This window comes from Chiloscyllium plagiosum, unplaced genomic scaffold (genome assembly GCF_037043375.1).
Source record: "Chiloscyllium plagiosum isolate Xiang-an unplaced genomic scaffold, Cpla_swu_hap1 HiC_scaffold_39, whole genome shotgun sequence".
Lineage (NCBI taxonomy): Eukaryota > Metazoa > Chordata > Chondrichthyes > Orectolobiformes > Hemiscylliidae > Chiloscyllium > Chiloscyllium plagiosum.
In genome coordinates this window covers 104,515,110-104,531,537 of record NW_028270177.1, presented here as the reverse complement: position 1 = coordinate 104,531,537, position 16,428 = coordinate 104,515,110, and the positions used below count along the sequence as shown (strand labels likewise).

The following is a 16,428-nucleotide window of genomic DNA, read 5'->3' as shown; positions in this document are numbered from 1 at the left end:
TCTTGCCTCACCTGTTGAATGTCTTCACTATTTAGAGCGTGCATTTCAAATTTCCATTATCTCTAATATTATGCCTTTCATGACGGGGCTAGATATTGAACATAGTTATATTTGGACAATGTGCTCCATTCCTGTTGCCATCACATGTACTGGTGACTTTTGTGTTACACTGGAGACTGTTTCTTCTTTAAGTTCAAAAAATATATTTTTCCCAATATCTTCTTAAATACGTGAATCTCAGCAAATTCATTTTGATTTAAGGTGCATTTTAGAGACAGCTAAACTTTGTCAAACAACAAGAATGGACTATTGATGAAATCTCTATGTCCTTTCTGAATAGGCTTGTCCACTAAGGCTCTGAAAACTTTTAATACATTTTTTTCAGAATAATTACAGCAAAGATGTTGGTCGCAAAGCCCATCATCTGTGTACCAGATCAGAAAGAGTTACATTCCAATGGTTACTGCGTTGTAATTCCTTGTACCCCTACACATTTTCTTATCTGCGTCTCTTTTTATTTCTGAATATCCTGTCCAGATGGAAACAAACCTATCAACTTGTATCACCTGTCATTAAACAGTCTGTGCAAAACACAATTGCCCTATTCCATCCAAATTGCCTCTCAGAATCCATCTCCCAAATGTCATCTGTTCCTTTGGTCTCCATTTCAATTCATTCTGTTTATCTGAACAAGTGATAGTTGAATACTCGTGACTGCGAGATATTACTATTCTCCCCTCAAGTCTCCAGAGGCACTGGCATCGCTATTTTCTGTGTCCGAGACAATGTCATATTCATTCTGTTGCCGAGTCATTAATCAATGGATTTTAATGAACCAGGTTATCGTCAACATCACATTTGGCTTTGGACTGAAGTCAAATAAATGGAAGTCTCACTGCTTTAAAGCCAATAAATCGAATTAACATATTTGAAATTCATATAAAAATTGATGAAGCGTATTGTGTGTTGAAGATACATAATTTCCTAATTAAAACAACGAGAGGGATGTTCAGATAAATCCATACTTCCTTTGTCACGTCAAGACAAATATGCCAACTCGTAATCTGTTGATGGGTGCCTGTTCTGAGAAGAGATCAGCACAGTAAGAACATCTTGATTTTGGTATTTTTTGGGGTGAGGGAGGGTTCAGACGTGTTACAGCATTGTACATGGACGACACAGAGCAATAATCTAGCCTGTGGTAAGAAAACATGCATCATCCCCCCTTACAATTAAATTCACAAGATAATTGACGATAGGAGATGAGACCAATCACCAGAGATGTCAACATCCAATCCAATTCAGTTATTAGTGTGAACTGAAAGTCCATGCTGGAAGGAGTTAGCAGGAACTGTTTGTTCCGTGACTGTGATCAACATCAGTCTCCATGGATTCCAATTGTGTCATTGGAGATTTTCCTTCTCTTATTTATAAGTGGTTTCTTGCAATGTGTCATCCGATTGTCGCAGCAGATGCATCACCTCCAAAACTAACAGGGATCAGCAGCTGCAGAGACAAGTGGAAGAATGTTCAAAATCTGAGAATATTAGAGTGGAGCTTCACAACAATGGACAGGAGTTTATCCTTAGGTCTTTCCTGGATTTCTGCCCTTTGGGCAACATTGCCATGGCGAATATACTCTTTACTGCTGATTATTCAGGCGGGTTACTATCCCATTCTCGCTATTGTTGGTGTTCCTGGTAAGTCTCTCTGTCGCTATCCATTTATTAATCCAATAAACCAAGGTGAACCTCATTGCTTATTTCTATTGCATTTGTAAAGAAGGAAACTATTGATTTCACTTTTAATTACAAACTCATTCATTACCTGCATATTTAAGACCTGCCCCTCCACCAGACAAACATGTGACAAAAAGAATGTTCACAATCCCGAGATCGCTTTTTGCCCTGAATTGGTTGATGTCTCGATACTCCTTCCATTGCCAAACCTCTCCACTACCGGATTCGTAATTTCCCCAAATCTCGACCACTGTGTCCGTGTTGTTGCAAAATAAACGACTATCTATGCCTTGGTAAAATTCAGACTTTACGGTTCCAACTCCCTTCTAAGCACTTTTTCAGTTGCAAATATTTCGATCACTATCCTTATTCTTGTCTCGAAAGTATTTTCATGATTGGGGTACTGTGTCAAAGTAATAATGTTGCCGGAAATATAATGCAGAACCATTCAAACCATTTTTAAACTTATTATACGAAAGGCCATGCATTACGTGCGACCAAAGATGATGTCAGAACTTCAATTCAATTGACAGGAAATGGAAATAAAATTGAATTTCTCCAATGTCAATGATAGAACTAACAGCATATAAGTTTTTCTATTTCACTGATGTCCTTGGGTAAATAAATCTAACATTATTACCTGGTTGGGATTAAGAGTGACTTCAGGACAACGACAATATGCTTTCCTCTGTGCTACTTTAAGGAGTGGCCTCAATAATGTGCGTTTCGTGAGCACGACAAATGAATATCCTTGCCAGGCATCCTATGTAATGGCAAAATCAAAGGTAAAGTAAAACAAATAATGATGCTAGAGATCGAAAATTAAAAAAAACATGAGGAAGTACCAGAGAAACCGAGGAGTTTAGGCAACATCGGCTCGAGAGAGAAACATAATTGGCATTTCGAGTCGAATGTCCAGACGTGAGAACTGAACACAGCTGGGGAATAGTGAGATTGATGCTGTTGACAGGAACGTCTATTGTGGAGGGAAGAAGACGTGAGTTGAACAGAGAGAGAAAGATAAAGATAGAAAAAAAAACAACATCACTGTTGATGATCATGTGGAATGGAAATAGAAAACAAAATTAATGTTATTTGTTGTGGTTCTGTTCGCCGAGCTGGAAATTTGTCTTACAAACGTTTCGTCCCCTGTCTAGGTGACATTCTCAGTGCTTGGGAGCCTCCTGTGAAGCGCTTCTGTGATGTTTCCTCCGGCATTTATAGTGGCCTGTCTCTGCCACTTCCGATTCTCAGTTTCAGCTGCTCGCTGTAGTGGCCGGTATATTGGGTCTAGGTCGATGTGTTTGTTGATAGCGTTTGTGGATGAATGCCATGCCTCTAGGAATTCCCTGGCTGTTCTCTGTTTGGCTTGCCCTATAATGGTAGTTTTGTCCCAATCGAATTCATGTTGCTTGTCATCTGCGTGTGTGGCTACTAAGGATCGCTGGTCGTGTGGTTTCGTGGCTAGTTGATGTTCATGGATGCGGATCGTTAGCTGTCTTCCTGTTTGTCCTATGTAGTGTATGTGCAGTCCGTGCATGGGATTTTGTACACTACATTAGTTTTGCTCATGTTGGGTATAGGGTCCTTCGTTGTCTGAGAGTGAGTTGTTGTCTGAGAGTGGCTGTTGGTTTGCGTACTGTTATACGTTCTAGTGGTCGCAGTAGTCTGGCTGTCAGTTCGGAGATGTTCCTGGTGTACGGTAGTGTGCCTAGTCCTTTGGGTCTCGGCATGTCCTCGTTCCGTTGTCTTTCCCTTAGGCATCTGTTGATGAAATTGCGTCGGTATCCGTTTTTGGCGAATACCTTGTATTCCTCTTGTTACTCTTCCTCTTTTTGCAGTTCTGGTGTGCTGCAGTATGTTGTGGCCCTTTTGAATAGTGTCCTGATGCAACTTCGTTTGTGTGTGTTGGGATGGTTGCTTTCATAGTTCAGGACTTGGTCTGTGTATGTGTCTTTCCTGTATACTTTGGTGGTGATTTTTCCATTACGTGTTCTCTGTACCATCACGTCTAGGAATGGGAGTTGATTATCCTTTTCTTCTTCTCTCGTGAATTGGATTCCTGTGAGTGTGGGGTTGATGATCTGGTGTGTTTTCTCTATTTCTGTATTTTAAATGATTACAAAGGTGTCATCAATATATCTGACCCAGAGTTTGGGATGAATTTGTGGTCAGACTGTTTGTTCAAACCTTTGCATTACTGCTTCTGCTGTGAGTTCAGAGATCGGTGAGCCCATGGGTGTTCCGTTGATTTGTTCGTATATCTGGATGTTGGATGTGAAGTGTGTTGTGAGGCACAAGTCTCGTAGTTTAACTATGCAGTCTTTGTTGATAGGTTCAACGTCCAGTTGTCTGTTCTGTATGTCCAGCAGGTTGGCTATTGTTTCTCTGGCTAGGGTTCTGTCAATAGAGGTGAACAGTGCCGTTACATCGAATGAGACCATAGTTTCTTCCTTGTCTATGTGTATATTTCTGATGATGTCCAAGAATTCCTGTGTTGATTGTACAGATTGTCAGGATCCGCTGATCAGGTGTTTCAGTTTCTGCTGTAGTTATTTCGCCAGTTTGTGTGATGGTGTCCCTGGTAGTGATACTATGGGTCTGAGTGGGATGTCTGGTTAGTGCACTTTCGGTAGTCCATAGAATTTGGGGGTGTTGTTGTTTTCTGGTTTCATTCTTTATAGGTCAGATCTGGTTATCTGTCCGTTTTTTGTAGATTTCTCAGTGTGTTCTTTATCCTATTGGTGAGCTGTGGGGTGTGGGCAAACTCCCACTTTTGGTAGGTGTTGGTATCTGCAAGTAGTTGCTGTGATTTTTAGATGTACTCTGCTTTGTCCAGGATGACTGTTATTCTGACTTTGTCTGCTGGTAGTATTATTATGTTCTTATCGTTTCTTAGTGATTTTAGTGCTTCCCTCTCCTTGGTATTGAGGTTGTGTCTTTGTCTTTTTCTTGTTACCAGAGGTACGAGACTTTGTCTCACTGTTTGTTGTGTCTCTTCTGTCAGTCCATTGTTCCTGAGTGTGCATTCTAGTGCTGCTAAGATGTCTGCTGTCTTGGCGTCCCTGTGGTTATAGTTGAGTCCCTTGGCCAGTATTGTTCTTTCCGTGTCTGTGAGCTGTCTGTGGGAGAGGTGCTTAAAATCCCATGCAAGGACTGCACAAAACACTACATAGGACAAACAGGAAGACAGCTAACGATCCGCATCCATGAACATTAACTAGCCACGAAAAGACACGGCCAGCTATCCTTAGTAGCCACACACGCACATGACAAGCAACATGAATTCGATTGCGACAAAACTACCATTATAGGTAAAGCCAAACAGAGAACAGCCAGGGAATTCCGAGAGACATGGGACTCATACACAAACGCTATCAACAAACACATCGACCGAGACCCAATATACCAGCCACTGCAGCGAGCAGCTGAAACTGACAACCGGAAACGGAAGAGACAGGCCATTATAAATGCCGGAGGAAACATCACAGAAGCGCTTCACAGGAGGCTCCCAAGCACTGATGATGTCACCTAGACAGGGGACGAAACGTTTGCGAGACAAATTTCCAGTTCGGCGAACAGAACCACAACAACGACCTCCCGAGCTACAAATCTTCTCACAAACTTTGAATTAGTGTTATTTATTTTTCTCTTGTCCCCATATTCGGAAATATTATGTCGGGTATACATCAAAGTTCCTGTTTAAATGGAGTTATGTACCTTTATCTTTCTTCCCTGAGTGTGATGATCTTCTTTTCTTCCTTCATGGGATTCTGGGCCAGCACTTAATTCCCTTTCCTCATTGTCCTTGAGAAGGTGTTGTTGAATTGCCTTCCCAAACCACTGCAGTCTGTGGGCTGTCAGTAGTCAGTGCTTATGTCTGTCTGGTTTCATTTCTTTGAGGCGTTTTAGTGACTGATATAACTGAGTGGCTGGCTTGGCCATTTCAAAGGGCAAGTGAGTGTCAAACACATTGCTGTGGCTTTGGAGTCAATTGTAAGTTCTACCAGGTGAAGATGGCAGTTTCTTCCCGTGAAGAACATGAGAATGCTGGCCAGGAAGGATTTTCTGACAATCCAAAACTTTTTCGTAGTTTTATTCGATTCTTAATTCATTATACATTGTTGAACTCAAATTCCAAAGTTTGTCATGGTGGGATTCGAAGCCGGGCTCTCAGTCATTACGTAGGTATCGGGATTAATACCGCAGGGACATCGCCTCCACAACCTCCCCACGCATCTCTACTGGCAATACTGGCGTTGCTGTTAGTGAGGCTGTGCTTGAAGTGTCGCTGTTCACGAGCGAAGAAAAGACTGAGCAAATATATAAAAGAAGGTGAGATGGTGGGAAGTGCTCTTTGAGAAATGGAGCTGGATTTCCTTGGTCATGATTCACGGACAGAAGTACTCGGCACAGTAAATTGCAGACTGTGCTTCATTGCAAAATGATTCGAGTAGAGGAGTGAAGACACCTTCCTGTAGTGATAGAATGTTGTTGAGACAGTACTTGGGGCACTGTGTACATCACTTCTGTCTTTGATAAGGAATGATCTCCTTTCCAATTGAGAGACAATGTCAAGGAGTTTCACCGAACTAATCCCTTTGGTGATGGTAGCATGAGGAGTGTGTGAAGGAAATGAGTGTTTAATCTGTATTGCTAAAAAAGACTAAAAGGTGATTGCATTAAAACTTGAGCGTTATAGACCAACATTCATTATTTCCAAAAGAAAAGATTGATAGCATCAAATATTTCATGTTTTCCCTCGTTACATGTTTTCACATTTAGACAAATATATGGATAGGAAACGTTTAAAATGGCATGGGCTCAGGGCAGGGAAATGGGATTAGAGTGGATGAATATTTTGGTCTGCATGGTCCAGATTGGGATGAAGGGACTGTCTCTGTAAGAATCTGTGACTCTATGATAGTTTACTTATCTCTGTGGAGTCTACTAGTTGGTTGCGACAGAGCTCCAGGCTCTGAATGAACTTTCACCGCCTCAATGTGTGTGACCCTGTGCTGAATACCACGATGTTCAAAACTTGACAATCAGCCACACTCTGAAATAGTGAGATATTCCCACCAACTTCTGTGTCTCACTCCAAAGGGAGACAGGTTGGTGTTCCAGTGAATACCATACGACATGGGAGCAACACAATGCCCATCTGCTCAATGAGACTGCCTTTCCTCTCAATCAATTTTTTTTTATTCTTATAGTCCTCTATTCCATTTTGTCTGCGATTTCCCCGTTACCCTTGTTTAAAATACTGTCTATCTCAGCCTTCAAGACATTTAATGATGCAGTGGAAAGAGCCTTCAGAATTTCCGACAACTGTCCCCCTACTAATAATGTGAGATTTGATGGTTTTTAATGCCTTTGTCTTATTTCTAACTCTCTTTGTGAAAGTTGAATGTATATTAGATTTTAACCTGTCCTATCGCAACCCTCTATGGCCAGAGGCAAAACAAAAATAAACCATGATTTTGCAAGGTTTGTGAAGGTTTGTAACTCAGGTTGAGGTTTAGGGCGTAGATTTGCTCGCTAAGAAACCATGTTTCAGAGCTTGTAAACTTCTCCCTCGTCTTCCACACCAACCTAAGATACAGCTCATCCGGATCTGGAAATTGCACACTATTTCTCCAGCATGAATTTACAATTCGTCCTCAACATCTCTGTCAATCTGCTCAAGGATTACAGGGTCACTCTCCCTTTCTCCCGGAACTGCTTATCCAAAGTGAAAATCGATATGTAGTACGTCTTTAACATACTGTCTAGTCCGTGCACAGATTGCCTTCTTGGTCTGGAGCATTCAGCATGCTTTCCCTTGTTATCCTCTTTCCCTTAATAAACCGACAAAATATAGTTGCATTCTTGCTAATCTTTCATCACATTCATTTTCGCTCTTCTAATTATTTTTTAACTTTATTCCTACACATTCTATACTCTGAAAGGGACGCTATTGACCTGCTCACTCTATACCTGCGTTAAGCTTCTCTTTCCTTTTTAATTGAGTTCCGAATAATTGTCGACATCCAAGGTTCTCTGGACTTGTTTTCCTAAATATCATATTCGGCATATCATGTTGGGCTGACACTCTCATCATTTCCATTTTGATCATGTGATCCCACCCACGATGTTTGCTACAGTTTTACCGAGAAGGAACTGTACTTTGGTGAGATACTGTCTAAATTTTAATAAAATCTACCTCCCCAATCCAAAACATTTTATTTTTCAAAACTTTGTTTTTGTCTTTTCCTTACGAAGATTAAAATGAATGAGTCATTGACACTGGACCAAAAATGCTCCCCCAGTACTGCCTGGCTTCATTCGCCACAAAGAGGGCATAGCTTTCCATCGCCCCTTGTTGCATCTTCGACATATTAAAGAAGAAGCTCTTTGGAATTCCAAACTCTCTGTCCCTTCGTAGGAAGCCATCACTACCCCAATAACTGTCTTATTGAACAACCTGAGTATAATTATCCTAATTTTGCACACCTTTGTAAATGGCTTATTTGTGTGCTCCTGTAGTTTCTTGTATCTCGAGTTCGATAATGTATCCAGAGCAGTGTGTCTGTCACTGTATTGATCCTACACTCCACCCACAAAGCCCCATTTTGTGACCCTTCCCAGACATCTTCCGTTCTTACTACAATCACTTACTCCATAATTAATAAAACAACACCATGTTCTCTTTTATACTCTCTCATGTCCTGCCAATTGCTCCTGCACCACAGAATGTAGAGTTGTTATCTCTGACGTCCCTCAACCACATCTCTGTGCTGGCAATAATGTTACATTTTGACATGCAAACTCATTCCCTTACCATATCTGCCTGCCCAATGATACTCCCGGCATTAAGGTGAAGGGCATCTAGCACACCGAATCTCTGTACCTCGGAGTTCAACACACATTCCCTGTTTGTTATCAGGATGTTCAATCCGTGAACCAAAACTGTAATCTAAGACTGAATGAAAATTTGTTGAATTCTAATTTCTTTTTTTAAAACAATGTGTTCATCAAATGCAACTTTCTAGAACTGAGGTATCACCTCAATATACCATAAATTTCTGGTGATTAATTCTCCACTCAGCATGCAGCGGCGACAGCCAAAAGTACTTAGAAACGCTATAGTCTGTAAACAGGTACTTTGACCCAGAGAGTCCACAACAACCCTCCGAAGAGAAAGCCGGCCTGGCCCAGTCCCTTATTTCTCTATATTTACCATGACTAATACACCCAACATACCGGCAATTTTAACATGGTCAATCCACCTAACCTGCCGATCTTTCCATTGTACGAGGAAACCCTCGCAGACACAGGGACAACATACAAATTCCAAACATTTATCCGAGGCTGAAATTCGGAGCCGGCTCCCATGGGCTAACCACTGAGCCACTGTGCCAAACACCACTAATGGAGGAGAAAGGGAGGACTGGAGATCAGACCCGAAATGTGTGGTGCTGTAAGAGCACAGCTGGTGAGGCAGCACACGAGGAAAAAGAGAATCCATCATTCAAGCATAAAGCTTTCAACAGGAATGCGGCTGGTCCCCCAAGGGGGATGTGACATACATTAGAGGGGTGTGGGAAGTAGGAATGAGATACATAGTTGAACGTGGTTTTGAAGGAGATAGTTCGGAGCGGTGGGTGGTTGGAATGAGGAATGTTCCTTCAGCGCCTTGGACAGAGGTAAGTGTGGAGGTGTGTGCGCAGGTTTTGCTGTTCTTGCATTGGCATGGGAAGGTGCTGGGAGTGGAGAATGGTTTAATGGGGTTATATCGACCTGACAAGGGAGGCGCAGCGAGAATGGTTTCTGCAGAACGCAGAAAGGACTGGGAATGGAAATATACCTCTGGTGGTGGGGTCGGTTTGTAGCTGGTGGAAATGGCAGAGGGGGAGGTTGTTCGGGTGGAATGTGTAGACAAGCTGTTACTGTCCTTGTGATTGGACGGGTGGGGTTCAAGCCTGGATGTACAGTAAATGGAAGAGATACGCTGAAAGGCACAATCGACCGCGGAGGAGGGGCAGTTGCTGTCTTTGAGGAAGCTCAAAGCTGCACAGCTACCATTCCCCACCTTGTCATCCGCTATGTCAATGATTGTATTGGGAGCGCCCCGTGCTCCCACGATGATATTGAACAGTTCATTAACTTCACTAACACCTTTCACCCGAATTGAGTTCATCAGGACTATCTTGGAAACCTCCCTCCGCTTCCCAGCCCTCTTAATCTCCATCTCCAGCGACCGAATTTTCATGGACTACAAACTCACCAATTCCCACAACCACCTGGACTACATCTCCTCACATCCTGCCTCCTGTGAAAACTCTATCCATAATTCCCAATTCCACTGCCTCTGCCGCACTTGCTCCCAGCAGGACTAATTCCACAACAGACCATCCCAGGTGACCTCTTTGTTTAAAGACTGCAAGTTACCACCCCACATGGTCGATGATCCACTTCTACGCAATTCTTCAACGTCCCGCACCTCTCCGCTTGAAATCTAGCCCCCCAATCGCAACAAAGATAGAACCCCACTGGTACTCATATTCCACCCCAAAAAACCTTGAAGTCATTACAAAGTCTTCCACCACTTCTGCCACTTACAAACGGACCCCACTACTCGGGCTTTTATGTTTAAATAATATTTGCGTTTCTTTAAATTTTCCTTTAGTTTTAATATATCTCCTCTTTGCATTACTTATTTGAACATCATTATATATCTGGGCCTTACTGTCTTCCCCGAACTCTATCTATGTTCCAGAGAGACTATTCCCTCTGCGACTCCCTAGTTCGGTCCACACCACCGATCAAACGACCCTCCATTCCCGACACCTTCGCGGGCCAATGCAGGAAGTGCAAAACTTGCGCCCCGGTACATGGGCGGCACGGTGGCACAGTGGTTAGCACTGCTGCCTCTCAGCGCCAGACACCCGGGTTCAATTCCCGCCTCTGTGTGGAGCTTGCACATTCTCCCCGTGTCTGTGTGGGCTTCCTCCGGGTGCCCAGGCTTTCTCCCACAGTCCAAAAATGCGCAAGTCAGGTAAGGGGTAAATGCTGCGCTTCGGCGGATCGGTGTGGACTTGTTGGGCCGAAGGGCCTGTTTCCACGCTGCAATTTAATGTAACCTAATCTAACCTCCTCCCTCACCTGCATCCAAGCCACGAAATGATCTTTCCACATCCGACAGAGATTTAGCTGTCGTTCCACGCACGTCATTAACAGTGTCTGTTGCTCCCAGTGTGGTTTCCTCTACCCTGGAAAGACCAGACGCCAATTTGTAGAACATTTCAGAGAACACCTGGGGGACATAAACATGAAAATGTCGCACTGCTCCATGACCGAACACTTTAAACCCCGCCTCGCGTTCCGCCAAGGACATGAAAGTCCTGTGCCTGCTTCACCTCAAAACCCTAACTATGCAATGCCCGGAGGAAAAATGCCTCAACGTCCGCCTTGGGGCTCTCGTGCAACACGGGATAATTGCAGGTTTCACCAGATTCCTCATTTCCAAACTTCCATCTCCTCAATGCCCTCTTGAAATGCTCAGCTTCCTTCTTACCTATGCACTTCACCCTCCTCTCCGACCTATCACATTCACACCCACATTCACCAACCTATCGTATTCCCAACTATACCTTAGCCCAGCCCCACACCCCTCCCATTTATCTCTCAGCCCCCATGGGTCACATGTCTCATTCCTAATGAAGGGCTTATGCTCAAAATGTCGATCCTCCTGTTCTTCAGATTCTGCCTCACCAGCTAAGCTTTTCCAGCACAGCACGCTTTGACTCACCCCTCAGTAATGGAGAATTTGAGGACTGCAGTTGGTGGAAAGTCAGATGAGAAAGCTCTGATCCTGGAAAAGCACAGCAGGTCAGGCAGCATGCGAGGAGAGGGAGAGTCAACATTTTGTGCATAAGCCCTTCATCATGAAAGCATTAATTTCTTCCATGATGCAAAGGATATTGAGAACTGTACTTGCTCAGGAAGCATCACTGTGTATAATGCCGCATGGAGAGTATCAATGGAAAGCAGTCAATTCATTGGTTGAACAGGACATTATGAAAGGGACAAGTGGAGATGATTTACAAACTGTTTGAAGTCCAAACGTAAGGGTGGATAAATCCCCTGGGCCAGATGGGATATACCCGAGATTTCTCCAGGAAGCGAGTGAAGAGACAGTTGCATCTATAGCGAAGATATTTGCGTCCTCACGGTCCACTGGAGTGCTGCCATATTTTGGAGGTAACAAATGTTATTCCCTTGTTCATGCAACGGAATTGGGATATCCAGGCGAATTGCAGTCGGGTAAGTCTTATATCAGTGGTGGGCAAATGTTTGGAGAGATTTCTGAATGGAAGGATTTATAATTACTTACAAAGCTGCAGTTTGATTTGAGATAATCAGCGTGGCGTTGTGAGGGGGAGATCATGATTCACAAACTTTTCCGAATTCTTTGGAGATGTGACAAAACACATTGATGAAGACAGAGCAGTGTATGCGGTGTGCATGGATCTTTGCAAGGCCTTCGATAAGTTTCCCCATGGTAGGCTTATTGAGAAAGTAAGAAGGCATGGGATACACGGAAGCCTTGTCTTATGGATCAACAATTGACTGGCCCATAGAAGAAAGAGTGTGGTGTTTGATGGAACGTATTCAGCCTGGAGCTCGGTGACCAGTGGAAATCCACAGGGATCTATTCTGGGAGCTCTGCTTTCTGTGAGTTTCATAAATGACTTGCACAAGTCAGTGGAAGGGTTGTTAGTAAATTTGCCGATGATACGAAGGTTGGTGGAGTTGTGTATATTGTGGAGCGCTGTTGGACGTTGCAACGGGACATTGACAGAATACAAAACTGGGCTGATAAGTGGCAGATGGAGCTAAAACAGGAATAGTGTGAAGTCATTCACTTTGGAAGGTCCAATTTGAATGCAGAAAACAAAATTAAAGGCAGGATTCCTGGCAATGTAAAGGAACGGTGGGATCTTGTGTTACGTGTGCATAGGTCCCTCAATGTTGCCACCCAAGTTGATAATGTTATTATGAAGATATATGGCGTGTTGGCTTTCGTTAGCAGGCTAATTGAGTTTAAAAGCCGCGAAGTTCTGCAAGACGTGAACTATAATTTTCAACTGAACAGTAATTGCATCATCTCTGAAAACAAGTGGGTTGATTCCATATTTACAGAACTAAAATATAAGCTGTCAACATTTTATGACAAAAAATGATGAATGCATATTTTTATATTGCATAAAATACTTTCTATCTGAACATTGTTTTGATCATAATTGCGTATTCATAACCAAATGAAAACCTTGCCCCTCCAACATTTGGAAAGTGCTTGGCCTCTGAATGATTTCGTGTTCAGAGTGAGCAAAAATAGAATGATTAAATAGAAATAACGTTCTTATACATTTAACTATGACCAATCAATTCACTTTCTCACTGAAATATACGAGCTTCAGTTTTTTGCGAACAATGCAGAAATCGCAATAATTTAACATGCACCATGAATAGTAACTCTAAATAATTGATTATATTTATTAAATTGTCGCGAGCAATAATTTGAAAACTTGCACTTTCAGAATGAATGATATTTAATGTGAAATATAGTTAGTGAAAAAAAGATGAACTTATTTTCGTGTGAGTGAAAAGTCAAGCCTTTTCAAACACTTTTATTACAAAGCAATGAAATGTTTGTTTTAGTGACAGGATAATAACAATTAACTTATTCATGCGCTAAGTAATAATTAGAATTCATAATGTTGTGGGGGAGCTGATGTTGGACTGGGGTGGCCGAAGTTAAAAATCTGACAACACCAGGTTAAAGTCCAACAGGTTTAGTTGGAAACACAGGCTTTGAGAGCAGGTCGATCCAATGAAGTAGCAGCTCTCCAATGGCGCTTCAAAATAAGTCTGCTGGACTTATCTACTTATCTATTTTTGTTTAACTTCATAATGAAGCTGACCTTGCAACACTTGCATTTTAAACGGTTTTCCCAAATACAATCAGGTAATTTACCAGCGTTTACCACAGGAAGTAATTGGATACTGCCCTTACGTCGTGTTAGATCACTGCTGTGAAACCTGTTACTTAACCCAAACACCCAGAAAAGCTCAACTCGCTTTATAATCCGTTAAAGTAGGACAGACAGAGAACTCATAAATTTTAGTACTTACAACTCTAAGCACCCATTCCCTTAAATACTTATTACCTGCCTACAACTCGATAACAACATACTATCCAAATAAACATGCACTAAAATTGCATCAACTTAATTTCAAAACCACACAGCGGCCTATCGTTGTTGGTGTCTGACATCCCATGGCTGCTGATCTCCATGGGTGATTTTCGGGTTTTTGGAAGAGAGAACAGAGAAAAGTACAGCACAGAACCGGCTGTTCGGCCCACGATGTGGTGCCGAGGATTATTCCTAACATACCAACGCTCCCCAATTCACTACTGTCAATGTGCATGTACAGCAATCACTGAATGAGTCTGCTTCCAGCATCACCGCTGGCAATGAATTCCATGCATTCACAACTCTCTGTGTAAAGAACCTGCTTCTGATTTCGCCTCTATAGCTTCCTCCTAATATCTTAAAACTATGACCCCTCGTGTCCTGGGGAAAAGTCTCTGGTTATTGACATTATCCATGCCTTTCATTACCTTGTATACCTCGACCAGATCACCTTTCTTCCTCCTTATCTCCAGAGAGAAACGTCTGAGTTTAGTCAACTTCTCTTCATAAAGCAAGCCCTCCAGTAAAGGTCAAATCCTGGTAAACGTTCTCTGCACCCTCCCCAAAGTCTCCAACTGCCATTTCCCAGCCCAGTTCTACATCCTGTCTATGTTGCACTGGAGCTTGCAATAACTCTTGATACTATCAACGGCAACTCTAACCATTGTGTCATCAGCAAATTTACTAAACTACCCCTCGACCTTCTCATCCAAGTCATTTAAACAAACTACAAAGAGCAGAGACACACGGACAGAACTCGACGGGCACCAATCACAACTCAACTCCATACGTTCCATTTACATCCAGTCCCTTCCTTCTGGTAGCCAAACAATTCTGAATCAAGACAGCCAAATCTCCCAGTATCCCATTCTTGCTGACTTTTTGAATGAGCCTACCATGGGGCAACTTGTCAAATGTCTTGCTGAAGTCCATATTCACCATATCCACTGTTCGACCTTCATGAGCCTGTCGTGCGTTACCTCCTCAAAGAACTCAATAAGATTTTTGAGGCACGACCCTTCCCCTCACAAAGCCATGCTCACTGCCTTTAATCACGTTATGCTTTTCCAAACAGTCATAAATCCTATTCCTCAGATTTTTTTTTCTCCCAAAGCTTTGTAAATCACAGACGTAAGACTGACTGCTCTGTAATTGCCAGGAACTTCCGTATTCCTCTTCTTGAAAAGCGGAACAGTATTCGCCTCCCTCCAATCCTCTGGTACGAATCACGTAGCGAGTGAGGAAACAAAGGTCTTTGCCAGCTTCTTGGAACATCCTTTCTCACTTCCCGGAGCAACCTAAGATAAATCTGGTCTGGCCCTTGGTACTTATCAACCTTAATGTTTGGCAAACCCTCCAGCAGACCAACTTCGTCAATCTTTACCTGTTCAAGACTGTTTCCCAGCTCCTCAAAGTTCTCATTCACAAGCAGGTCCCTTTCTTTTGTGAAAACAGAAGCAAACAACTCATTTATGGCTTCGCTTATCTGCTCAGATTCTACCGACATGTTCCCTATGCTATCCCTGACTGGACCTAAGTTCTCCCTGATCATTCTCATATTCCTCACGTATGAGTAAAATGCTTTGGAGTTCTCCTTAATCATTCCTGCCAAGGATTTTTCGTGTCCCCTTCTGCCTCTCCTCAGTCCATTTTTGAGCTCATTTATAGTAAGCCTGCAATCCTGTAAAGCTGTGCGAGACCCTTGCTTGCTCCACCTTACTGAAGCAGCCTTCTTCCCTTTGAGCCTCCTCTGTTCTCGTCATCCAAACTCCATAATCTTACTGCTTCTTGCCTCTCTCCGAGGAACAAATTTGTGCATTAATCCTAACGACTGCTCCTTTAACAAGCTGAACGTGTCTGTTGTGACCTTTCAGTGGAACAATTGCTCCCAATGTGCACTTCGTAACTTCTGTCCGACAGGCTCATAATTTCCTTTTCCCCAATTAAATATTTTCCGTTGTAAACTGCTCCTTTCCCTCTCCAAGACTCAGGCAAATGTGAGGCGGTTGTGGCCACTGTCACCAAAGTGTTCTCCCATCGTGACATCTGACAACAGTTCTGGCTCATTGCCGAGCACCAAATCCAAAATGGTCTCTCCCCATGGCGTCCTGTCTACAAACTGAGTAAGGAGGACCTCCTGAACACACCTGACAGAAATGGTTCCACCTACATCATCTGCACGAAGGTGGATCCAGTCAATATGGGGAAAGTTAAAGCAACCATTAACAACAACCCTGCTACATCTGTATTTTTCAAAAATCTGCCAACCTATCCTTTCTTCAATTATCCCCATGACTATTAGGTATCTGTAGACACCCCCCCTCCCCTCCAAATAGGTGACTGATCCATAGCTGTTCCGAACTTCCACCCTTACTGACAGTCGACACATCTTTTCGACAACCTTCATTTGTGTAGCTGTGATGCAATCTCTGATTCGGAATGCATCA

At 42.8% G+C, this 16,428-nt stretch overlaps 1 pseudogene; it reads right to left on the bottom strand.

The window, feature by feature from the left end:
• The window catches only part of LOC148138927 (uncharacterized), a 64,647-nt pseudogene extending 49,159 nt beyond the window's left edge, over positions 1 to 15,488 (bottom strand).
• Between the last annotated feature and the right edge of the window lie 940 nt (positions 15,489 to 16,428).